Here is a 25,728-nt window from a genome sequence, read left to right on the forward strand (position 1 = left end):
CTTTTTGAGCCAGGATGAGTCAGGAAAAGGAACTTCACAAGATGATAATATCGCTTAAGGCAAGGACCGGCCATTTTCACTTCTTTTGTGGTGGAATGTCATCAGTTAAGGCGGGGCAGGGCATTTGCACTTCTTTTGTGATTCTTCAGTTATTTTAGGCCATCTGGGCGTATACGTGCAAATCATAGGGGGATGCGATGGCTTGGCTTGGGCTCGGGCTCAGAGGCCTGACAATAGATAAAGACATAAATCAACACATGAAAAGTATACATTGGTTTGGCGCAGAAAAATCGGACATCTCTGAGCTGGGCCTCCCAGGTCATAGGTGGATTCAAAGATTTCCTGATTGGCAGCTGGTTGAAAGAGTTAAGCTCTGCCTGAAGAGTTGAAGTCAGCATAAAGAAATGTTTTAGTAAGGTAAGGTGGGGGCAGGGATGGGGGAAGCCAAGTTTCTTATCATGTAAATGAAGCCTTCAGGTAGCAAGCTTTTGAGAAAGATTATCTCTTTTCAAGCCTTAAAAGATGTCAGACTCTTCAGAAAAGACCTAATAATGAGAGGAGATTCTCTACAGAATGCAAATTTCTCCCACCAGAGACGCTTTGCAGGACCATTCAAAATATGTCAAGGAACAACATTTTGGGGTAAAATACTTTGATTTCCTTCTGTGCTTGATCTCTGTCATGTGATGCTATACCAGAATAAGGTTGGAATTTGGTATCTTATTGCTACATAGAGTCTATTTTGCCAGGCTTAAGAGCTCTGTTTTAAGGTTAATGCTTGTCAGTTACCTCTTAAATCCAAAGGGAGGAGGGTATAATGAGGCATGTCTGACCCCCTTTCCCATCATGGCCTGAATTAGTTTTTCCAGTTTCTTTGAGATCCTCTTGGCCAAGAGGGGGCCCATTCAGTCCGTTTGGGGGCTTAGAGTTTTATTTTTAGTATATAGGGCATAGCGCTTTCTCCTTCTGCTTCAAGCAGCTTCAACATTTAGCAAATGTCCTAAGAGAAAATGCCATCAGTGTGAAGCCATTCCATTTCCCATTTAAGTCACTGCATCCCTGTGCATCTGCTACAAGCCTTATTGTATCACTTTCTTAGCACTTGCCCTAGCATCATTGCTCTGCCTGGGCCAAGCCCAAATTTTTAGCCTCTGGCTCAAGCCCAGAATTGGCAAAAGGCAGCTAAATCCGAGCTCACTTCTGCAATGCTTTCCCCCATAGAATTTCACTGCTGCTAGTCTTCATTGTTTCTGCAGCACTCTAATGCCTTTACATGTACACCTTTTGAAATCTATCAAGTTTTTCTTGTTCTTCAGGCAACATGGCTTGCATGAACTTCTCTATCTTATCAGGAAACCAGGTCAGTGGCTGAGTTTAAGGAGGGATGAGTAGTAACTTACAGGTGTTATGAAGAGAGTCTCTGACTTAATCTGGGAGTTGGAGTTGCAGAGGTGTGTTCATATGAAGAAATCCATTGAGTTGTCCACTTAGATATACATGTGCTGGAATGTGTGTTATGTTTCTAATAAAATACATACTTTCCAAAAAGGAAAAGACAACATAGAAAAGAAAAATATAAAGCTATTGCTAAATACAGCTTTCCCAAAACTCAGTGAGAAAAGAGGCTCTCATTCTTCTCCCAGTTTCTCTGGGAGAAGAAATTTACACAGGAAATTAAATTTACACAGGAAAAGATAAGGAAGAGTGTGAAGTGCCACCCCTCTTGATGTGAGGTGATCAACAACCCAGTTCTCACTCTCTTATCCTGCCACTGTACAATTTCCCAAATCTGGGTCCTTGCATCAGGACTGGTTTCCTAGAAATTTGGCAGCATAAGTGGAGATACCTATTGGTATTCCAGCGTGGAAAGGGAATTTGGGGCTCCAAATCTCACAGACTTAGGTGGGGGCAGGTGTATCTTCCCGCTTGGTTTTTCTGACAGAATGATTTACAGGTACATCTGTTTAATTAACATAGTACCTGTTGGCCTGTGCCCATACTCACATCTCTGAAGACATTATTAGTTCTCAGAGACAGCACATTCTTAAGCCATAAGAGAAAAAAAGTAGCTACTCCAGTGCCTGTGAGCTGCAGAGCCCTTCCTTTTCCACAAAGTTAGTAAGTCCAATTATTATTCCTTCCTCCTTCCAGATTGAGACCTAGGGGGCCTGCTGGAATAAGAAAGAGACCATATGCCCTTTCATCAAGGCTCCCTCAATTATGCAAAGAGAAACTGCAAAATGTCTACTCTAGAAAGAGTTCTTTCCCATCAGTCTCCATCTGGGGGAAGGGATAAGGCTTAATTATAATTATGGTAAGGGCAGTACAGGGGAGATATAAAGTGTCATAAGAGTGAATTGTGGGATGTGTTAGTGTGAGACCATCATGTTGGGCCCATTTGTGACCTGTCTCTGCTGCCAGGGTCACTCTGTTTACGTGCTGATCAGATGATGTCTGGAGTGGCTGAAGACAAAGGCTGTCTAACATCAACGTCCCAGTCATTTTGTTTCCTTGGTATTTCACTGCATCTTCCATGGTGGATGCTTTCTGGTGGGATTTACCATAAGATACAGATTTCTTTGTGCCCACACATGTATATTTATCCATATGTCTTCATTATCTCTAGTCTTTCAAACTTTTTCCTCCATGCTTCAAGAAACCAGTCAGAAATATATTATCACCTTCAGCCACTGAAATAGGAGTGTATCCAAGTTGGTGGATAAGGACTGGGTCGACTGTGATGAAAGGAAATAGTATGAAGTTTTCGGCTTATACCTCCTATCCTAAAACAAAAACACACACACACACACAACCACACATACACATTTTTCTATAAGCATCTCCTCCCACTCTTCTACCCACTGAAGTTAGGCTGTGGCAGCATCCTACAGGAGTAGGATGGAAGTGACACATTCAAAATCACAAAATTGGTAGAGATATGAAAATTGAGTAGCATCCACGTTAAGAAACTTGCCAAAGTCACTAAGCTATTAAATGGCGGTCCTAAAACCTAGGATGAATGGAATAACCATCAATAAAGTGAGATTCAGGTCTCTAGTGCCCTAAGTCTACCTCTACCCTCACATCCACTACATGCTTTGTGGAAGGTGTTCTCGTAGAGAAGAAAGATCACAGCTTTGAAGTTTGGCAGATTTGAGTTCTAACTGACTCTACCAATTTCCAAACATTTGTCTTTGAGCAAACTCTCAGGTCTCATTTTTCTCCTCTGTAAAATAGAATTAATTCTATCTGATTTATAAGATTGATAAGATATTGGGCCGGGCGCGGTGGCTCAAGCCTGTAATCCCAGCACTTTGGGAGGCCGAGACGGGCGGATCACGAGGTCAGGAGAGCGAGACCATCCTGGTTAACACGGTGAAACCCCGTCTCTACTAAAAAATACAAAAAAAAAACTAGCCGGCCGAGGTGGCGGACGCCTGTAGTCCCAGCTACTCGGGAGGCGAAGGCAGGAGAATGGCGTGAACCCGGGAGGCGGAGCTTGCAGTGAGCTGAGATCCGGCCACTGCACTCCAGCCTGGGTGACAGCGCAAGACTCCGTCTCAAAAAAAAAAAAAACAAAAAAGATTGATAAGATATATAAATTTGCATAGTCAACAGCAGCTAGTACACTTTGAGCACGTTGTAGAAACGTAACAAATATTCATTTCCATCTTAGGAAGATACGATTATGATGGACAGAGCTACTTTTTGAGTCTCCCAAGTCAGTGAGCAGCCTATCAAACAGGGCCCTTACCTAATCCCATGGCTAAACTAAGGCTTTATTGTACATCAGCCTCAAGGTTGCCATTTGGAAGGCAATTATATTGATAGCAATTAATTTCCTCAGTCCTGGCTTTCCTGTTAATTATTCTGAAAACATACCCACAGTCTGTCAATAAGCCTGCTTTCAAAATTAAAATTGTAGCAATTTTTCATCCTTAATAAAGACTCCTTCCTCTTTCCTCCCTTCTGTTTCACAATTGAAAACATCTTAATTCTTGAGAATTTAAAAAATGTGGGAAAACAGGCTGTATAGTCTTCCTTTATAACAACATAAATTTCTCTCCCTAATAATTGCTCCCTAAAGAAGAAAATGACCTCTCCTTTATCCATTTGGTGCAGACCTTTTACATTCTCTATCTTGCTCCATGTGCACACCAAAGTTCCATGTAAGTGATTGATAACTTGTTATCCTCACAATAGACATGAAGAAAGCGAGGCTGAGAGAGGTTGCCTCCCTTGATCAAGATCACATGGTAAATGTGAGAGTGAATATTTGAGCCGTAGTTTGTCTGATATCAAAATCCATGCTTTTTCTCCATGCATGTGTTGCTTATGTGCCATTTCTACCTAAAATCACACACACACAAACACACCCCACTCATGTTTATGCATGCATACAGACTTTACTGCCTCCTATTTCTGGTCTATTGTTAACAGAAGGAAGTAACTCTCTTCTCCATCAGCTTCTATCCTCCATGTCTAAAGTCATTGTCTCCCATTAACCTCACTGAATACCCAGGAAACGGTAGTTGTGAATGAAGCTTACTTATTTTCTTCATGGTATTGAAGAAAGTTATTTGCAGATTAGACATCTTAGGGACTTATCTCAGCACTGTCACTGATTTGCTTTGTGACCTGGGAAAGTTACTGTTCTCACTGACCCTTGGTTTTCTCACCTCTAGAACAAGAAGTTGTACAGGACAATCCTCCAGGTCTCTTCATCTCTTTGTCTATGACATTTTGCCTTTGTGATTATGATGTGTGCCAGCCACATCTCCATACTTTGGGACACGCCATCACAGATGAGTAGCATGCATCTTTCTCACCCCTCATTCCTGTTGGAGGGCAAAACAACATTTCTTTTTCCCCTTTCCTGATAGTGCAGGAAGGTTAAAGGTTGGAGGAGCTTCTTTTCTCACCGACTCTATTTTCAAAGAAATAGTTTCTTCTATGTAAAGAAAGTGAAGTCCATTTATTTAAAAATATCTTCCCCAAATATATTATGTATCATATCATGTATCATATACATATTTTTTCTAAATATGTAGAATCCCATTTCTACTGACAAGTCATCTTTCCTTCAAAGATTTCTGATGGGCAAGGCTGAGTCAACACAATTTCAATGAGAGCAAAGTCTAGCTTTTTTCGGTTCCACTGTAGAGGAAAGAGATGTTGACAGGCAATTGGTTTTCATTGTGGTTTTAGTTCTGAAGGTGAAGGAAGGAATTGCTGGTGTCTTGAGGTCATTTTTGTCTCAGCTGAGAACCATCTCCCTGACCAGCCAAATGAATTTTCATTACTAGAAAAGTATGCAAATGTCTTTTAGACACATCTAATACTTTAAAGTGCCTTTGGATCATATTTGGAGCCAAATTCTGAAAAATAATGCAGTATATCAAAATACTTTCTGTTTCCAAAGGGGAGAATAAATGATGATTCCCAATATTCATGTTGAAAGTTGTTCTCTAAATGGTAATGAGGCATCACTAGGTAGACGTTTGCTAGAAATGTGGGAAACAAAATACTTCTGTGCCGTGCAACCTAAGAGCACAATGACTGCGAGGAAGAGAGGCTAATCTGAAAGCAGAGGTACCCAGCACACCCCGTAAAAGTAAAGCGTGGAGGAAATGATCAAGACTTGGCCACATCTGGTGAGCCTCAGACTGGGCAGAGTCTGAGACATCATTGTATTCCTAAACAAGGAAACTAGAAAAAAAATGCTCCCATTTAAGTTTCTGTATTACTGTCCTTGTCCCAGTCTTTTGCCAATGTACCAGGAAGAAAAATAACAGTGGAAGAAACGGGCACAACATTCCTCTCAATATAGGAGACTCACCGTATGATAGGAAGGTCCATGCCACAGTGAGGCTCTAGACCTGTGTTCATTGACCCAGGGCCCTGGAGCAGGATGCAACCTACACAGCTGTGTGCAGCAGCCCTGGACTCTCAGAGGTGCCATGTTTTCTCTTGAATTGGGACCTTTTTCCAGCCTAGAGTCCTCTCTACCCCTTCTCTAGCCTTTTACTGGTGTGCTGCACACTCTTCTCTTAGGTGTCTGCTTAACCATTACTTCTTGGGACCGCAGCCTGCATTAGATGCCTGCTTTAGGTTTCTCCACCTCACCACTCATAACTGAGCCACAGTTGCCTATTCTTTGATCCTCCCCATGATCTAGGGAACTCCTAGAGGCCACTGTTTTTCTCATTTTTTTTTTCTTTTCTGCTATCCATGGTGCTGAGCACAGAGCGGGCACCTGGTAAATTTGTGTAGCAGGAATGAGGGAAAAGGTGAGTAGAGCAGGGAAAGAGAAAAAGGAAGAAAAGGGGAGAGAGAGAGAAAAAGAATGTTGGAGAGGAAGGGAGATACAAGAAAGAGACAAGGAGAGAGAAATAAAAAGAGAGAGTGAAGGAAAGGAGAGAGAAGAGAGAGAGAGAGAGGAGAACAGATCTGCTGCCCAGGAGGTGGAGCTGGGCTTCCCTGCATCTTCACATGCCTCCTGGCCTCCTCTCCTCTCTCCACCTCCTGGGCAGCAGATCTATTTCTCATCTCATGGTCACACCTCATCTAGTCCTAGTCTGTGGATCCAACAGAACAAAACCTTTTCATCTGTGAGAAACACACAAATCAGAATCTCCCTTTTCTCTTCTCCTAGAACTATATTCTAGGATTTCCATCAACAAAGTCAAAACCCAAATCTGAGGAGTAAGCTCAAACCAGCAAGACCCCTTGCCTTGGAGGTCTCCTCATTTAAGTTTACTAAGCTCCTCCCAGCACACAGAGAGCCAGGAGGATGCTGTAGGCAATGTGGGCTGCAGAATGAATTGTTTCCCAGAGCTTATTAAAAGTGTGTCCTTGGGGAAATGCCCTCTTTCTGCTGTAGTAGGGGCTCACGGTCTTGCTTTAGGGCCTCTTGTTTATGGCATGTTCTGGAAAATGGTTCTTGGTCTGGAATTTCCTACTAGGCCAATTCACTTGGTTGAGAGAGAAATTCACTTGGTTGCTAGAGGGCTGAGAATTGAATTTAAGTTTTTACTTTAACTTGTGAGTTTTAATTTATAGCAACATTACCTTGGGGAGCTTGCTTAAAATGAGCAATCCTAGGTTCCAGCCCCATAGACTCTTACTCAGTGGGTTGGAGAGGGGTCTGGAATTCTGCCTCCTGCTTACTTCTGATACAGGGTCTCAGGACCCTTTGGGAGAAGCCTGACAGAGGAGGGAGGCTTGGTCAGCAGCTCTCAGTGCAGTGAAAACCCTTTGCTTGCTGACCTTGGTTCCACCATGAGCAGGAAAGAGGATGGTGAAACTTCCAGCCACATAGTTTCTGGAGAGGGGGCACTGACCATATTTTACTTGGTGGCTAGCCCTTGGTGGGTTTGGAGTATCCAATTTAGGTCTTAATTTTGTTTCTTCTAGAATTTTTCCTTCTTGCTAGGGGCTCCATTTCTGGAAATTGGGTCACATTACATTCTTATTACCTTCTAAGGTGGCTCCACAAGGTGATAGACACCACTCCCTCCAGTGAGGACACAAATGGTATTTTGTGAAATAACAACTCTGAACAGGGCTGGCTTCTTCCTGGGAAGCTACAACCTAGGCAGTAAATTAGAAACTTTGTCAGAGAAGGTGGGTAGGAGGACAAGATGCTGAAGATTCCTCTGGTGGTCCATAAATGTGCATTGACAAGGGCAGACTGCAGAATGTCAGCTGAGCAGGGAGAGGCGGGTGGCAGGGTGGGAAGGAGGGAAGGTGAGTAAAGACAGCAGGAGCTGGATACTCTGCTTCCTTTCCCCTTTCAGCTACTGAGTGGCTGGGGGAATGTGGTGTCAGCCTTCTGGCTCTCAGGGATTCTGTTTGCTCTTACAGAAATGGAGAACGTACTGCTGGCACCCTTGACCCCCACCCCATAGCTGCAATGTGAAGGGTAAATGCCATGACACATACGGTAGCACCTTTAGAAACCCAAGCAAAAGTCTCTCAGCAACTGATTTCATACAGCAACTTGAAGGGTGCAGAATCGGCCACCCCAAAATACGCTACTTTGGCACACAGATTATTTTGGGATGAAGGCCCTTTTAAAAAGCCAGCAGGTGCAAGAAGGGTGCTCTAACCCTCCCTGTTATCTTCCTGAAAGCAGGAGAATAACCCCCATATGGAAGATGGCCTCCCTGTACCAGAAGAGAAAGAACATTCTTATCATCAAGGACAGGAAGTTGAGACCAAGAGAATTCTGTACAAACAGACCTTGTTAAAATCATTCTTATCTTCCTTTAGCCTCCCCAAACAGTTTACTTTTACACAATTTGCCACTTCTTTGAGTCTTCATTTCCTTATGAGGACTTATAAAAAACTTCAATTAAATACATTTGCATGCTCTCCCCCTGTTAATCTGTCATCAGTCAAATTCACAGGCCCAGCTGAAAAACTCTAAGTGTGAAGAGAGAAGATTTTGCCTTCCCTACACATAATAAGCAGCACAATCGCCATGGAAGATTATGTCCTGTGACATTTCTAATGCTTGCATTTCCAGCTGCTACCTGTCCTTCCTTCCTATACATTTCCAGGTGCTGTGTCCCTGCCTGGAAGGTCAGCTCACAGCTTCCATTGTCTCTCAGCCTAGAGTTCTGTTTTTCTACATTTGGCTTCTCAGAAGCAATCCATTTTTTGTTGTTATTTTCTCATATTCCATACTCTTCTCCTCTCCTGCTTTGTTTCCCATATTCTAGAGATGGCTGCTCAATTGGTGAGTTCTTCAATAAATACCTTCTAAAAAATCATATGCCCTTCCACAGTCTATTATTTAGTCCGTTCTTTATTGCTTCATTTCTCTACAAAAACCAAGTGAGGCGACTTGTCAAAGTGCAAGGTCTTGACTCCTGGGAAACCAGACAGAACATTCCTCCAAAGCACTGCAACCTCCAGTCTAGAATGGTCTAGACCATTCTCTCAACGCATCTGCCATACCACATCTGCTCCTGCCACCCAGACCCTTCTGCCTATCCCAGGCCCAGAGTATTCCACTTGCTCTTCCCTCCCTTCTCCAAGTAGCACCAAGGCTCCCTGCCCCCTTCATCCATGTGGATCTCAGCTCAAATGTTTCCTCTTTAGAGAGTCTCCCCTTGATTTCTACATCTTACACAGCTCTCTCATTATTTGACATCCCTCTACCCTGCTTCATTTCTCCTTCAGAGCACTTTAACTGGTGATTCTCAAACCTAGCTGCAATTTAGAATCACTTGGAGAGCTGAGTAACTGCCTAGGTTCCCAAGCTCTAATCCCTGATTTGATTTAATTGCTTGTGATAGAGGAGCATGGCATTTTTTTAAAAAAGCTCTCCAGGTAATTCTTACATGGAATCAGGGTTGAGAAATTCTAGCTAACCATTGTTATGTATTTACTATTTGACTCAACTATTATTAGAATAACCATAGACTGCAAATAAATAAAGGCCACAAATTCCTTCCAAAACTGTATACCTGCCATTTACAATGTATCTTTGATGCATCTCCCATCAAGAGATGAAGTACCTTTTACATCTGCACTGGCCTTGTGAATTGATTTGACCAGTAGAATGCTGAAACACAACACTGTAGAACGTCTGAGGGAGCCTACTGGAAGGAGAAGGGCTATGCGGAGCAGAGATAAGCTGTCTCCCCTGAGGCCCTTCGACCAACCAGCTGATAGCTAGCACCAGCTAGGAGTCAGGCCTTCTTAGACCACACAGTCCCAGATAAGGTGCCACATAACTGCAGGTGCATGAATGGACCCAGGTGAAACCAATAGAAGACCAGCTCAGCTGAGCCCAGGCCCAATTGCTGACCCACAGAATTGGAAGTAAATGGTTATTGCTTTAAGCCATTAGGTTTTGGTGCCACTTGTTATGCAGCAATAAACTGACATAGAATGTAGGTCTCATGAGGACAGAGACTCTGTGGGGTTTTGGGGTTGTTGTTTGTTTTTGCTATTCTGTCCCCATTCTCTAGGTCAGTGCCTACCAGAGCACGTGGTAGGTTCTCAACTGCTATTTTCTAAATAATTCAATTAAATATCTGATAAGCCTTTACAAATAGCTGTTTTGCACTTGCTAAGAGTCTGGTTGGCATCATGGGAGACTTCTCTATGTACTTAGAGTCAGGTAATGAGAAAGAATATGACTCCTTTTCTCTTCCCCAAGAAATCTCTTAAACTGCTGCAGTGAAGCTTTCCTTTCTCAGTGGGTCATTTCATAAAAGGGTTGTTTAGCATAAATCTTTGCTGATTCAGGAAATCTTTTTTTTTTTTTCTCCTAACTCTTCAGTTTAAACACTCCTTAGTTCAGAGATACTTTAGAAATTCACTGCTTCCTTCAGTTCTCCCTTGAGAGGAGCATCAAGGTAGCCTGGGATGAGAGGACACCATTCTGAGCAGGTGGGTGGGATGGGAGTGGAGCTGAGGGCAGTGGAGTAAAAGGCATTTGCAAAACAACAACAACAAAAACTGGCAAACTGGTGACAGTGGTTTTATTCCAGTTTCTGTTATAAGCAGACTGGGTATTTTGGTAATAAGCTCTATTCAGAAGCAAAAGGACTGTCATTGTAAGTCCCAGTGCAAAGAGAAACTAAGAGAGGGCTAACGGGGTGTAATGGGGTGGCCTAACCAAGAATTGTCTGCTGAGCTGGAGAGCTTTTTGAGTCCAGCTGTCTACAGCTGGGTTCTCCCTTAAGCAGACTCTGAAACTAAGATTTGGGTGATCCCAGGAAACACAAGTCGGGAAGTGTGGAGGTGACATAGGAAAGGGAAGGAGACCAACAAAAGATGTGTTGATGAGTAGGTTACTGTGTGGGCAACTGGAGCTCAGTCCTGTTGGGGACCCTGGCAGACGGTAGAGAACACACTTATGAGTTGTCCTGCTCCAGGAAGCAAGGAGGCTGACGTAGACATCCACCTATTTTGGGCCTGCTCTAAGTAGAAGTCTTGCCTACTCCTGCAGTCAGAGCAAGCACTCAGAACAGGATGGAACAACAGTGAGTACACAAACCATGAGGGAAGAAGTGACAGTGTCTGCTATAATGACCCATAGTCTCCAAAAGAGCCCATCCCAAGCAATGCAGCTCCTGAAGGGAACTGGGTAGCTGGCGGTTGGGATCTGCCAGGCCCTGGAAGCCTGTGTCTAGGCATTTGCCCCAGACTTCACCACAATGGCCACTCTTCTCAAGATACGTCTTCTTCCTAAGGGTACTTGTCTCTAGATCTTAGAGCTTTCTTAGGGTGGCTTCCTCTGAGTGGACGGTAGAAGGAAGTAATGGCAATGTCATATTTGATACAACAGACAATGCTTATTGAATGCCACTGATGTGCTAGACAAAGATTATACCATTTCATTCTCAAGAATGCTATGAGAGACATTGTCATGAAACATCTTTTGTATCTGATAGAACAGGCACAGGGGGGTGAAATAATTTTCCCAAATCACACAGTTAGATGTAAGAGTTGAAATCTTAGCTCTGTCCTTTGATACCTCCGCACCCTTGACCACTACCCTTGACCACTACTCCCTATAATAGGGAAAATTATAAAGAGTTTTTGGGCAGATACAAATGGTATTCTGGGATGGTCTCTGAGTAGCTAGATGACTTTGGATAAGTCATTCAACTTTTTTTTTTTTTTTTTTGAGACAGGATTTGCAGAGCTGGTAGATAAATAATCTTAGGACATCTTTCAAGATTTCAGCTCAGAACCACTGAGTCAGCCATTAACTGACATTATGGCAAATAGTTACTCATTTATTTGCTCATTATCTTTCTCTCTCTACTGGAATGTAAGCTCCAAAAAATTTATTTTGTTCCCTGCTATATCTATCTGTATATCACAGTGCCTGCCATGTAGTAGGTGCTCAATAAATACTTGTTAAATGAATGAATACATTATATGCTAATTTCATAGTTTCATTATCAGAGCAGCCATCTCATTTCTAAGCTATTTGGAGGCACTTCACTCCCTTCTGCCCCCTCTCCACAAACACACACCACCACTACATTTTATCCTCATGAGACTTATACTTAACTTGTCAGAGGGCACATATGAAACCATTAAGCACTTTAGGTAACCCACATAAAAGCAGGGTCCTTATATGTTGTGGACTCTATGGAGTTACGATCTGAGAACCCAGTCTAACACATAAATATTACAAAAGGAACCTCAATTTTTACGTATGTATCTTAAAGAACATAAAAGTTGATAGAATTCATAACCTATAAGCCATGTTTCTGATAAGCACCTTTCCTCTCCTTCTTTTCCACCTGCGATTACTCTGTTATTGCTAAAAGTCTTTCTTGATGTCCAACCTATTTGACATTTCTGTCTTCCTCTTTCATAACCCCCAGGCCTACGTTAGGTGGACTGCCTGAGCCTAGTTGCCTAAGTCTTCTGATCTTCCCTTCAGTTTCTCTAGTATGCTATCACTTGCTAGCTGTGTAGCCTTAAGTGTGTTACACAGATGTTGCCTTACCTTTCTTGTATATAAGGAGGGCATTTACTCCTATAGGGAAGGGACTATGAAGATTAATGAGCTCATACTTATAAGATGCTTCCAACAGTGCCTGGTACACAGGAAGTGCTTAATAATCTTAACTGCTAGTAGTAGTAGTAGTAGTAATATTCACAGTAATATTATCACCTGATTGTACACCACTAAGTACTAGAGGATCAACCAACTAAAATGGGAAGTCTAGAGACAGCAAAGAGAAGGGATGAATCTTCTCTCTCTTTTTTGTTGTGTATGTGTATGGGAGAGTTGGGTAGAGGGAAAGGTGGAAGCCTCATTACAAAATCCTGCACACATAGACACCAGGTGCTACAAGGATTTAGGTACTAGGAGATTTCTCTTCTCTCTTTACTGTAGCTCATGGTGTCTATTTTCAGTTCTGTCTATTCTTTCAAAAGAGGCTTTTTGGACCACCTACCTTCAAATATTTTAAATCTTCATTGAATTCTGTCCTGAGACTCTCTGCTTACATGCCCTGACCTTGTTTTTTGATTTTCTTCCTCTGTTTTTATAGCTTTTTTGCTGATCACAGGGTTGAGTCTCTTAGACATTCTGAAGGTCTCTTCTTGGCAATATTCTCTCCATGTGACACCCAAAACATCATTGTAAGCTCTACATGGCATTGGGGAAAGGTAGGATGAGGCCTAATCCAGGCTGTTTAATTTTCACTCATGGCCCACATTCTACCAGTGACAGGCCACAGGGCAAACCTCACAGAAGTAATCACTTCTATAGGGCCAGCTGCCTGTGTCTACTGTCCTCCACCCACACTGATGACGCCCACCAGACACTGGTGTGAATTCTGTGTGCACAGGGAGATGGGCCAAGAGAGCCAATTTCATTTGAACCCAGGGTAGAGATCAGGTGAATCTCAATTTTGAAAGAAATTTAAGTGAGTTTGTTTGGGCTCTGATTCTAATTTGCTACTTGGAAGCAATTCAATAGGATGTAGCATTTCGGGTTTAAAAGATATACTCAGAAGAGGGGCTAGGATTTTTGTGTTTTGCGCCTTGAATATCTGTTTTCTCTGTTTATAGGATTTCTTTTTCCAATCATATTCTTCTCATAACGCAAATACAGTCTGATTTAGAAAGGAAGGGTCCTTATTTAAAAAACCCAAACTCACAAAAGAAATTGTGAAGTGTTGATTTGCTTCTATATGTTATTCTCAATTTTAAAAAGGAACTGCTAAAGCTGCAAATTCTCTTTCTAAGCACCTTACTCCTTGTTGAAGTCTTACAGGAGTTACGGTTGTGTGGAGCAAAGAGGAAGAGAGAAACTGAAATCTAAGGCTGTGGCTTGGAACCACAGCCAACAGAAGCTCAAAATGAAGTTAAGGTGGAAGTGTGTTTGAATTTTAACTTAATGCAAAGGGAAAACGCAGTGAATTCACAGGGAGAATTTAATACACATTCTTGTTAATCTTTCAAAGAGAGGCTGAAATTCATTCACTGACTCAAAAATAGGTATTGAATGTCAACTAGCTGTAATGCCCCCTTGAAGGTATTAATGACCTGGCGATACATAAAACAGGCAAAACTCTCCCCCCATAAAGTTGACATTCTAGGGTATGTAGACACACACATATGAAAGGATCTACAAAAAACATCTATACACTTCAAAGAAGCAGCACAAGAAAGACTACCTGGTTCCCACTTTCCAAATGAGGACATAGAACGTTTAACTGAAAAGGATCTCCTGATCCCTTTTCAGTCAAACCCTTCCGCATGTCCCCAGGCCCAAAGATCATCCTGGTGAGTAGAGGAATCATGCCCTTGCTTTGCTTTACAGTTTCACAACCTACACACTGAACATGTGATGTTATTTTATTTAGTTTTTCATTTTTCAGTGTCATATAAATGGACATATGACTTACATTCTGTTGTGACTTCTGTGGCTCTATATTATGTTTTGGGGTTGATCTTCAGAGATGCCTGGACTTGGAGTTCACACATTGTCCTTACTGGGTAGGATTACATGTATGACTATCCCACACTTTATGTGTCTATTCTATTATTGATATATTTGGGTTGTTCCATGTAAAATATATATCATGATCAAGCTTTGTTGATCATTCTCAAAACTGTCTCTAGGTTCCCATATGTAAGAGTCCCTGCAGGAAAAGAATTTCTGGGTCCTTTTCTATCTACTTTCTAGAGGACAGAACCTCTTCTCTCAGATGCCTGTTGTTGCCTTTTACAGAGTGGGTGGTCAAAGTTGGTTTAAGGAGCAAACTAAAAGGAACCTGGTTAATGATGAATTTCATGAGTTTCTGATTCAATTTTGCTTTGGCAAGAAAAAATAAAATGCAAATGTAGTCATCCATGGCTTTCAATTTCTAAATAAGAGGAAAGCTTTCTGAAGAAGAGAATATGAAAGGAACAGTTCTTCAAAATGGGTAGAATAAACCTAAGTCACTGTGGTATCAAGAAAGAACATCAGACTGCAAACTTCATGAAGGCTGGGACTAGGTGTTCTCACAGGTGGCAGCAATAATGAGAACAATGTCCATATAATGGGTTAGCATTTAATTATGGGTTAGCAATTAATTAAAGGGGATGTGTAAGAGGCTTAGTCCCATGCCCACCATGCAGTAAGAGATGTGTCCAGTCTTATTTCCTCCTCTGCATTTCAGCTCTTCGACTGACAAGCTCTGTTACCTTTAATGGCTTGCTTGGTCTCCCTGTAACTCAGTTTCTTCATCTGTGAAATCCCATCCATGAAAGCAATCCAAAGAGCCAGGTGTCACAGTTTAAAGAGGAAATGAAGTTCCCAGCTATTTCAGAGTGATTGTCAGTGATGGGAAGCTGGGAGAATCAGCAAACCAGCAGAAGGAAAATGTATCTCTTGCTGACATGTCAGCACAGGCTGTGAGGACAGACAAGGGGCAGATCAACATACAGCATCAACCATCTTATCCCTTATAGGCTACTTTAAAAAGACCTTCACATTTCTTTGAGTCAAGAACAGCCAGACCAAGTGGTCCTTTCCATCCTGGCACCTGGATGGAGGGCTCCAGAGTCCCTTAGGCCTTGGGTACTGGGCTGAGATTTCTGGCAACAGCAGTGGTAACAGACTGCAGGTTTCAGGCAGCTCAGAGGCAACCTATGCTAAAACCATCAGTGTAGCCAGATAATAAGGAAGGGATTACATGGATTGATGAGGCCAAAGGAAGGATTCTGGCAGAACAAAGTGGGATCTAGAGGCCTTGCTAGGTCATGCAGAGCATTTCAAATTCACGATCCAGGTCAAATGCGGCTGCCGAGGTTTTCCGTTGGTATGGCTCCTGCCAGTAAAGAGGAATAACCCTGGCTTACTTGCTGCCTATGCCCAGTAGAGTAATCCATTCTGAGATGCAGCATCTATGAACTCCAAAGCCCCCATTGTCCTTGCAGAGAGAGGCCAGCAAATCCTTTCTTTTCAGGGGAATTGTGTCCCTGGCATCTCATGGTAAGTGCCATTCACTGACCAGTCTATCAGGAGGGCTGCGTGTTGGCTCAGAGGATTCCTGCCCACTGGAAGCTCAGAGGATGGGTCAGAAAAGCACTCTTAGTCTCAGAATATCTTGGGAGCTTCACAGATGGGACATCTTGGCCTTACAGTTGCTCTTTAGACATTGGCTCCATTTGGAATAAGCAACAGAAAAGCTTGGCTTTCAAAGGGCAGCCAAGACATGGCAGAGAGGCTCTCCAGATGGTGGCAGAACAACCAGCAGCAATCCCAGCATGGGCTCTGGTGGCTCAATTCACTTAGATATACCAGATCACAAGGAACTAAGAACACCAATCTTCTGTTGCCCAAAATCTCTGGAAAGTTTGGATAGGTTCTTTCCTTAGGATAGAGAAGGAAGCTATTTCTTTAGAGCTTTCTGAGGCTGCTATGGAGAGAATGGGGCAATGCTTCTTCAGATTGTTCAATGAAGTTTACGGCTATTTACAGGAAAAAGCATCTAAAAAGGTGAGAGGAAGCACTCTTGCTCTGCATCAAAGTCTCTTTGGTCTTCAGGCCTGCTCTGGTATTTAGCTCTCTCACCCCCAGGCCTCTACAGGACTTGATGGTCCCAGTCCAGAATTGTTTTCCCCTAACCTCTCCTATGCTGTGAGTCATTCTTGTGGACCTCAATACCCAAACTCCCTAACCTTCTTCCTCCAGGAAATGGTCCTCCAGCACTGCCCTGAAGCCTGTCCTATAGGAGTAGGTAATATACACTTGGCATCTTTAGCTATGTGTGCCTGACCTAGGAAGTGAGACAACAGCAGGGAAAAAGTGGGCCATGATCTTGAGGATTAGAGAGTGGTGAGAATTCTTGTTCTGCCACTTACTAACCGTGCATTTTGGGCATGTCACTGAAGGATAAAGAAGAAAAAGACTCAAGTGCTTCACTGATTATCGTGAGGATTTAAATATATTTTTTTGAGAGAAAATGGAAGGGAAGAGATGGGGAGAGAGAACAAGCTAAGCACAGTGCCTAAGTACCTACTGAGTAGTAAGTGCTTGATAAGAAGGAGCTCTTATTATTATGATAGGAAAATGCTCATGTGCACAGTTTTTTAAATAAAATTTTAAATGATTTCAATAGAACTCTAGGTTAAAAGATCTGATCACAGATCATCAGATCCAATCACTTTATGTTTTAAATTAGGAAAGTGGAACTAAGTCCCAGGAGAAGTGACCTCCCTGTGGTCACCTAGTTACCTAGGGGCAGAGCCACTGCTGAGAACTAGGGCTCCTGACCCCAACGCCCTCTCTCCCTGGCTGTTTGCCTTAGAAGGAGTCACACAGACCTCACGGTATCACCTACCATCTGGTAAATGAGAGTGGTTGGCAAGAGATCTCCTTACATTGCAGGGAATAGAAAATTGCTCAATTCATTTCCTTGTAGACAGTAGTGAAAATCTCATTCAGGAGAAAAATGGGAGTATGTGGATGATCAATCGATGTCATCACAATGTACCTAACAACCCTCAACAGACAGCCTTGGGGTAATGAGCTGTCAGGTCTGTTGGGCTCTGGTTGTGCCGGACATCTTCTGTTCTCAACCTTCTCCACCCTGCTCCCTGTCCTTGAAGGCTGACCAATGTGGATCATGCCAACAGGCTTCCTGGCCCCTGGGGTCTGGTTTGGTTCAACCAATCAGGAGCCCTGGCAGGACATCAAAGAGAGGAAGGGAAATGAAGATGGAGAATTCCATTCCTTTTCCCTCCCTGCGAGGTTACCTATGGCTGGCCATGTCCCTCAACACAAGGTCATTGCCCCTCACTTGATCATCTGGGTGTTCTAGGTGACTCTCTTCTTCAGGATTCCCACAACTCTTCCTCCCCTTGTCCTTTTGGGCTTAGGGGTGATGATGTCTCTGTTCTTATTAACCCTGGGATATTATCATCCCCTGTGGCTTCCCTATATGCTATCCACACCTTGTAAATAAACTATCCTTGAATTATCCTGAGTATACTATCTGCTTACTTTCAGAATTCTAATTTATATACCAGTAATCAACTTACCTTAAACCAAGATCCAGCTATAGGCCCCCAGGAGATGTCCTGTGTTGGCTAGGGAAAGAATTCCATATCAAATAATCCTGTCTTTCTGAATATGCTCCCTTTCTTGATATCTCCCTTATTTAGCCCTTCTTAAGGGCTTTGCTGATGGTGGCAATGGAGTCTGACTCTTCCATGTTGTGAGAGAAATTCATGTGTTACAAATGGCAGGTAAAGGTGAAAAGAGGGGGGCCTACCTCAGTCTCTATTTATCTTGTGAACTTTATGGGGCCTCTTTTGGTTTTCTGACCTAAGCTGAGCTTCAGAAAAGCAACCTGAAAAGCCATTAATTGTAGTAGTTTTATAACTAATTCTAACCCTAAATCCATTTTCAATAGTTAGGAAAACTGACTTCTTGAGATACAGAGATAGGATCAGTTGAAATATAAACCCTTATTAGAGTTTATGGTAAATCTAGGAGCCAATCTCATGTTTACAGTCCTTGCAATTTTCTTACTCTATATTTTCCTGTTTCATCTTACAATAAACATTAGATAGTAAGCTCTCTAGGGACAGAAAAGATACTTTTGTAAAATTAATTTTTTTAAATTTACAGTCACTAAAGTCAGGCACTAAACTGGACATGGAAGATGCAATGCTTACTAAGAAAGATGTGATCACTCTAATCAAAGAACATATGGTGTAGCCCTGGGTAAATTATGGCTGCAAGCCAACTGCCTGTTTTATCAATAAAGTTTAATTGGAACACAGACGTGACCATTTGTTTATACAATTTGCTTTCTGGCTGCAAGGCCAAGTTGAGTAGTTGCAACAGAGATTAACTATCTGTAGAGCCTGTAATATTTACTACCTAACCCTTTACAGCAAGTTTGCTGACTCCTGGTCTAGGCATATGCCTTCCCATTACCTGGCACAGCACTAGGTACAAGTTTTTTTTTGTACAAACAGATTATATTTTCTACAGTTTTACAGTTAGATCAACAGATTATTTGCAGCTGAAAAGTATCACCACTTTCCTGTTAATAGGAGATAATCCTTAGTGGATTATTTTTAATCTTTGCCTCTTAAATAATTTGCTGAAATTTCTGGATGCTGTTGACATAAAACAATTTTTTTCTTTTTTTTGGTGGATCAGTGTGAATTCAATACACCTGTGCCACTGTGCAGAAGTTTCAAAGGGGGAAATATTCTGAGGCAGAGGGTAGAAGGAAAGGATTGAATAGAACCTTGATTGCTCCCATTCCAGGATGTGTCATCTGGTTTTCTGCTGCTCTTAGCCTTCTCTAAATGCACTTCTGCTGTGAATTTCTTTCTAACATTTTGCTCATAAATGTGTGAAGAAAATCAATAGGCTTAGAAATCTCTTTTAACCATTTCCCTCTTGGTATTTAACTGCAAGTGAGTAGGGCAACATTGTAAATATTCTGGGGAAGAGAAAAAGGGTTGACAGTTGCTACTTTGGTTTACTCAGTGCCTAAAGCTGGCTTATATGTACTCTTTTGGGCCACAAATGCAAAATATTGTGAATAAAAATTACTCCAATCAAGGGTAGCCTTATAACCTTTGGTTATCTCAGTTTATTTGCATGATCCATTCAATGTGGAAGAAATTCACAAAGGCCCTGCTATGTTCTAGGCACTATGATCATCCTAAGAAAATATAGCAATGATGTAGCCTACAATACCTTATTCAGAGGATTTACAATCTAGTAGAGAAGGGTAAAAAAATGGCTACACACACACACACACACACACACACACACATATATATATATATATATATATATAAATAAAACAGCAGTGTGATTTAATTGCCACACATAGTTTAAGAGGACTGGAAAATCCAGAGGAAGACAGAATTAATGAGAGATGGAAATAATGCAGGAAATTTTTTGGTATTGGACTAAGGCCTTGGAAGAAGAAGAAGAGAGGAGGATATTCCAGGAGATGTAACAGTATAAGCAAAGGTAAGGACTTAGGCTGCGCAGTTATATGTGGTTGGATTATAGAAAACCCACTGCTTGGTAAAGAGGTAGGAAAAGTCATCCAGGATCTTAAACATTAGTGTAAAAAGTCTGGACTTAAGTTTGTAGGCAATAGGGAACCATTACGTTTCTGAGGATAGGATTGGAATGCTTGAAGCTTCTCTGTAAGATTGCGATGGTAGCTATCACAGTGATATAACTGATTGGGGGATGAGACATTGGAGGTGTGGAGGCCACGTAGATGGGGATACTCCAGGTGGGGATAAACACTTACAGTCCTCCAGGTGGAGGTAAATGTGGTTATAGGAGTGGACTTCCTGTGGAGATACATGAGGCAGGCTTGGCACTTGTCAGAATATGAGGGAAAAGGAGATGATGGTGACTTAGTGTCTAGAAGCAAGGGCTTCAATATAGAGAGAAATTCAATAATATGTACCCCAATTCTGATTGCAGCCAAGATGGACCTACTAATCATGATGTATCAGTCCAAAACAAAACCTATTTCTAGACCTTCTATACTGATCTGTCAGGCCCCAATTTAAGAATGCCCCTCCCCCAAGAATAATTTTTCATAGATAGAAACAGGTCTTGTTTATATTTGTGAATCAATTACAATGTGAGTAATTGTAGAAAAATTGTAGGAAAAAGCCAGTATCTTTTATGCTTTTGTTATTCACTAAATATTCTAGTACAGCACTAGGCATACAGTAAATGATACGATATGAGTGCAGAATAATTCATCCTGATAGACAATCTCTGAAACATTAGGTCATGTACACATCGAAGCTACCTGCCTGGAATGATGAGCTCTGGACAGAAGAGGTCCTAACCAGATATCCATTAGGTCCATCTGGATGTATGTCAGGAGTTATTTTAAAAGGCCCCAAATGAAGAGTCTTTACAATAGTAAAGAGTGATTTTCAGGGGACTAGGAATGGGGCTGCCTAGATGGGCTGTTGCAGTGATGACTTTCAAGCACTTTGGGCAGGAGTGAATATGTTGGGCAGAGTTGCATGGTGACAGAATTGACACATATAAGACCAATTCTGGTTGATTTAAATCAAAGGTGAGGAATTTTTATTTGTCCTTGGGTTAATGGGAAAACAATGTGGAACATTAAAGAGTAATAGAAAATGTTGACTAGGGCTCTCTTCACAAGATGCTCTTGGGGCCTCCTTAAAAGACTGTGACTGAAGATCAGGAAACCTTCCAAAATTAAGTCTTTTCCAATACTGTCGGTGAGACTGAAGCTGCTTCACACACATACAAAAGTTTGCGTTTATTTGTGGGATACAAACTATATAAACTTACGTCCCTTCGGCACACATATCACTTAATGTTAAAACATTAGAAGCATTCCTATTAAAATCTAGAGCAAGAGAAGTATGGCTGTTATGATCACTACTATTCAACCTTACAATGGAGCTCCTAGATAATGCACTACGATATGGAAAATAAGTAATGACCACTAACAATAAAGAGATACTGTCAGTATCATTTGGATTTATATAAAAACTAAGTAGTTTGTTAGGCAGTCTTCCTTGAATTTTCTATTTGAACCCTTAAGAAAACTCAGCAACATAGCAGATTCTATCTTCCTATCTATCATCTGTCTATACACCAGTGATAGTTATAAAATAAAATTTTCTAATACGAATATAAAAGAAAACCATAACATTTACTGAGGGGTGTAAAAGAAGATTTGATAAAATAAGTATGGTGTATTTATGGTTGAGAAGACTCAATAAATTCTTCATAATTAATCTAAGTTCAGTGCAATCCTAATGAAATTTCTATGGAACCTATCAAATTGATTCCCAAATTATTACAGAATAGAAAATAGATAAGAATAAATCAATTGTTAGAAAAAATGATGGGGACATGTCTTATTAGACATCAAAATATACTAGAAAGCTATAGTGATGAATAGGACAAGAATAGGAAATAAAATAGATTAAAAAAATCAGTAGAAGTCAAAAGAATCTGAAGATAAACCAGAGATAAATGCATATTAGAAATAACATTTTCTATAATTGAAGAAAGAGCTGGAGGCAACTGGGTAGCCAACTGAGAAAAAAAACAAGTTAGATCAATATTTAAAACAGTCTACAAAATAAATTCCAGAGAAAGCAAAGATAAAAACATTTATTTTTAAAGGTGAAAAGCATTATTATAAAATAAGAAAATATAGAAAATAATTAGAAATAAATATTGGAGCAGAGAATATTTTAAGTTAGATAAAGAAGTTCATTAATTTGACTCTATAAATTATCTGACAAAAGATATCAAGTTTAAAGGCAATAACCTATGTTGCAACTATTTTCTTCCAATCTAGCAGATTGAAATGTTTAAAGTTTCCATTATCAATAAGGAAAAACGATAAAAAGAGAAAGGAATATGAGCAGGCTATTTACAGAATAAGAAATGCAAATGGCCAATAATATAAAAAAGATGCAAAACTTCACTAATAATCAGAGAAATATAAAATAAACAATAGTGAAATATCAGTTTCCCCCCCATAAATATGGAAGGTGAGGAGGAAGAAGAAGGAAAACAAAAGATGATGATGATGAAAGGTTCTATTTACTGTTGGTGCTGATATTGATACAGGCTCTTCTGGCAAAAAATTTCAATGTTTACCAAAATTTGGTATGCATAACCTCTTATTTAGCAATTCTTAATATAAGCATTTTTCCTAAAAAGTCTTTCCATGTGTACAGAAAGAATAATCATTGCAATGTTGCATGTTATAGTGACAAATTGAACACAACAAAATGTCCGTTAGTAAAGTACAGTTAAATGAAGTATACCACATCCACACTATGAAATATTATGCAGTAATGAAAAAGAATGAGATAATCTGTATTCATTAAAATAGAAAGATCTCTAAGACATATTTCATTTGTTAAAAAAAGCAATTTGCAAAACAATATTTGATATAATCCCAATTGTGTAAAACAAGCAAACAAAAATATATAATTCTAAATTTAAACACATATATATGTAAATGTATAGAACAAGATCCAGACATATGTACAGTAAACTGAATAGAGTTCTTATATCTAGAGAAGACTGTGAAATTTGTGTGGCAAAAGGGATCTTTCTTGTAGGATTATTTGTTTGAATTTGTATAAGAATGTACAAATTAGTTGTATCCTTAAAAATAATAAATATATTTGGGAGGCCAAGACGGGTGGATCACGAGGTCAGGAGATCGAGACCATCCTGGCTAACACGATGAAACCCCGTCTCTACTAAAAAAATACAAAAAACTAGCCAGGCGTGGTGGCGGGCGCCTGTAGTCCCAGCTACTCGGGAGGCTGAGGCAGGAGAATGGCGTAAACCCAGGAGGCGGAGCTTGCAGTGAGCTGAGATCCGGCCACTGCACTCCAGCCTGGGCGACAGAGCGAGACTCTGTCTCAAAAAAAAAAAATAATAATAATAATAAATATAACTAAAAAAAGGAAACAAACCAAAATTCAAGCACATAGGATTATGGCTCATGCTTAAAGGAGTCTGATCTAAGTATTTTTTCTTTTTTTTTTACATTATGTAATTGTACGTTCCTCCTTTCCAACGGACTTCTTATTTCCCTTTTAGGATTTATCCTTGGAAATGTCAATGCCAGAGACCCATCCGTTAGCTAATTAGGCACATTTCTGAGTATACAATTCTTTTAGGCATAGCAGATGTTACATCTCATGTCCAAACTTTGGCTAATGTGTAGATCATTAACTCAGGTCTGACTCACATTAAATTTTTTGAAGATATGAGGGCCCTTCTTTTATTTGTTTAATAAAGGCTAAAATTTTCAGCTCCTTAGTGATGTAAATTTATTAGCTTGCATTAGCTTTTCTCTAGATTTTTACATTATCCTGAGTTCTCTACATAATGTTGATCATATCACTGACTACAATCCAGGCTTTAGCCATAAATGGATAAGAATTGGACTTTCAATCATATAATCAAGCAAAAAAAGCTAGAATGGATATACAAATAAAACAATTTTTGCTTAGCATTACATTTTTCTCTGCAAAACAGGAAAGTTGCGAAACATCAATCATGGCACAGTTTTGCTGAAGGGAATGTTATTTTTATAATGATGTCTAATTTTAAACATCTTGTTGGGTCACCTTCCAATTTCCATTTCTATGGACTTCATCAGAACTAGTCAACAGGGCACCAACTATGTCGAGGACTTTGCTTTAGACAAATCTGGGTTTTGACTTTTAAAACAAAGGAAAAGGTCAAGCCAACTTCTTGAATGTGCCATGTTCCTGTGCCTGGCACCGGCTTCCACCAGTTGTCCTGTTCAGCAAATATCGGTGAGCACCTACTAGATCCCAGGCAGAATACCAGGACCTGGGATTTGGAAATCAGTCCAGCAAAGTCTTCCCCTTGTGCTGCTCACAGCCTTGTAATCACAAAGATCAATTAGAGAGAGGATGACTGGGCTGCCTGGACCACTCTACTCACTCAACCCTTATGTGTCTTAAGGCCTTTGGTGTGGGGCAATGTGCTACCCTGGTGACACAGCAGCATCCTACAAGACTCTCTTGCCCCTGTGGACTTACAGTCTGTAGGGGATGAAAGACGTGATGATGGCAATGGAAATATGGCAACCTAGGAGGGAACTACTAGGCTTAGCAAATCAGTCCCTGAGGTGTCAGAAAAGACTTCTTTGAGGAAGAGTTTTAAGCTATGTGATGCTTGAAGGATGAGTAAAAGTTTGTAACTAAGGGATGAGGAGTAGAAGAATTATAAATGGGATAAGCCTGTGCAAGATATGGTGATGGGTACCTGGGTCCCAGCCTACAAAGGGCTTACCTTCCTGTCTCTATCTCTTCCTCATCCTGCTTAGAATCCTACTGTATCTCCTCTCCCTTCACCTCAGGTCATGCTCCCTCACCCTCTAGTACAGCAACAGCCCCTGGATGCTCTTCTTGGTCTCCCCATTTCTACTTTGAGTGACTCCATCCTCCTCCCTCACCCTATCACCATCCAAATGACAGCAAAGTAACTGACATCACTGCATTTGGGCAGTTCCTCTTTTTCGGCTGTCCTTTTATGAGTATGAAACCATGGCCTTGTAAAAGTACAGGGTACTTATATTCTTGAGGTTGCCCTGGGATGCTAAATCATCCTAATATCCCCGCTTGCTGTCCTTGTTTTCAGTCATAACGACAGTCAGGAAAACACACCCGCAGTGTACTTTTTTCTTCTGTGGTCTAATAGACAGTTTCCAATTTCAATTGAATTTGGTATAATCTGCACTTCTTAAGGGCTACACATCACTGGGGAAAGCTTCTGAGTTTATTGTAATAAACTCTCACAGTGAATAGCATTTATTATAAGTTTTCCAGAATCTCTAAATGATGAGCAGACCTCCCAGCTACCTCTGCCACCCTTACTCCCTCCCCTAATTAAAAGCATATAGATGTGTGTATAGATGCTAGGATTTGGCACCTGCTTTATAATTATTCAGGAACATGACTCAGCTATTTTGGAATCCCATGGGGGACAGATTGGAGGGTATGGAGAGTAGAAAATTTGCCCTTGTGAGAGAGAAGAGGGGATGGGAATCTCTGATCTCTCCTTCCTCTGAATACTAGGAACTCACTAGGTAATTGTTTTGTTATTTTTTTTTTCTTTTGTGTCTAGTAAACATTAAGCTCTTATAGGCTGGTGGTAGCACTGTGTACTCCCAAGTTGTTCCCAAATCG

At 41.0% G+C, this 25,728-nt stretch overlaps 1 protein-coding gene and 1 long non-coding RNA gene across 10 annotated transcripts in view; one reads left to right on the forward strand and one right to left on the reverse strand.

Moving 5' to 3' along the window:
• Nucleotides 1-25,728, reverse strand: part of BBIP1 (BBSome interacting protein 1) — a 1,212,900-nt gene that overhangs the window by 617,963 nt on the left and 569,209 nt on the right. The window lies entirely within an intron of this gene.
• The window catches only part of LOC126962843 (uncharacterized), a 41,738-nt gene continuing 29,009 nt past the window's right edge, over nucleotides 13,000-25,728 (forward strand). The window contains exon 1 of the long non-coding RNA XR_007728831.1: nucleotides 13,000-13,155. This is a non-coding gene — a long non-coding RNA (uncharacterized LOC126962843). The remainder of the gene's footprint in view (nucleotides 13,156-25,728) is intronic.

This window comes from Macaca thibetana, chromosome 9 (assembly GCF_024542745.1).
Source record: "Macaca thibetana thibetana isolate TM-01 chromosome 9, ASM2454274v1, whole genome shotgun sequence".
NCBI classification, from domain to species: domain Eukaryota; kingdom Metazoa; phylum Chordata; class Mammalia; order Primates; family Cercopithecidae; genus Macaca; species Macaca thibetana.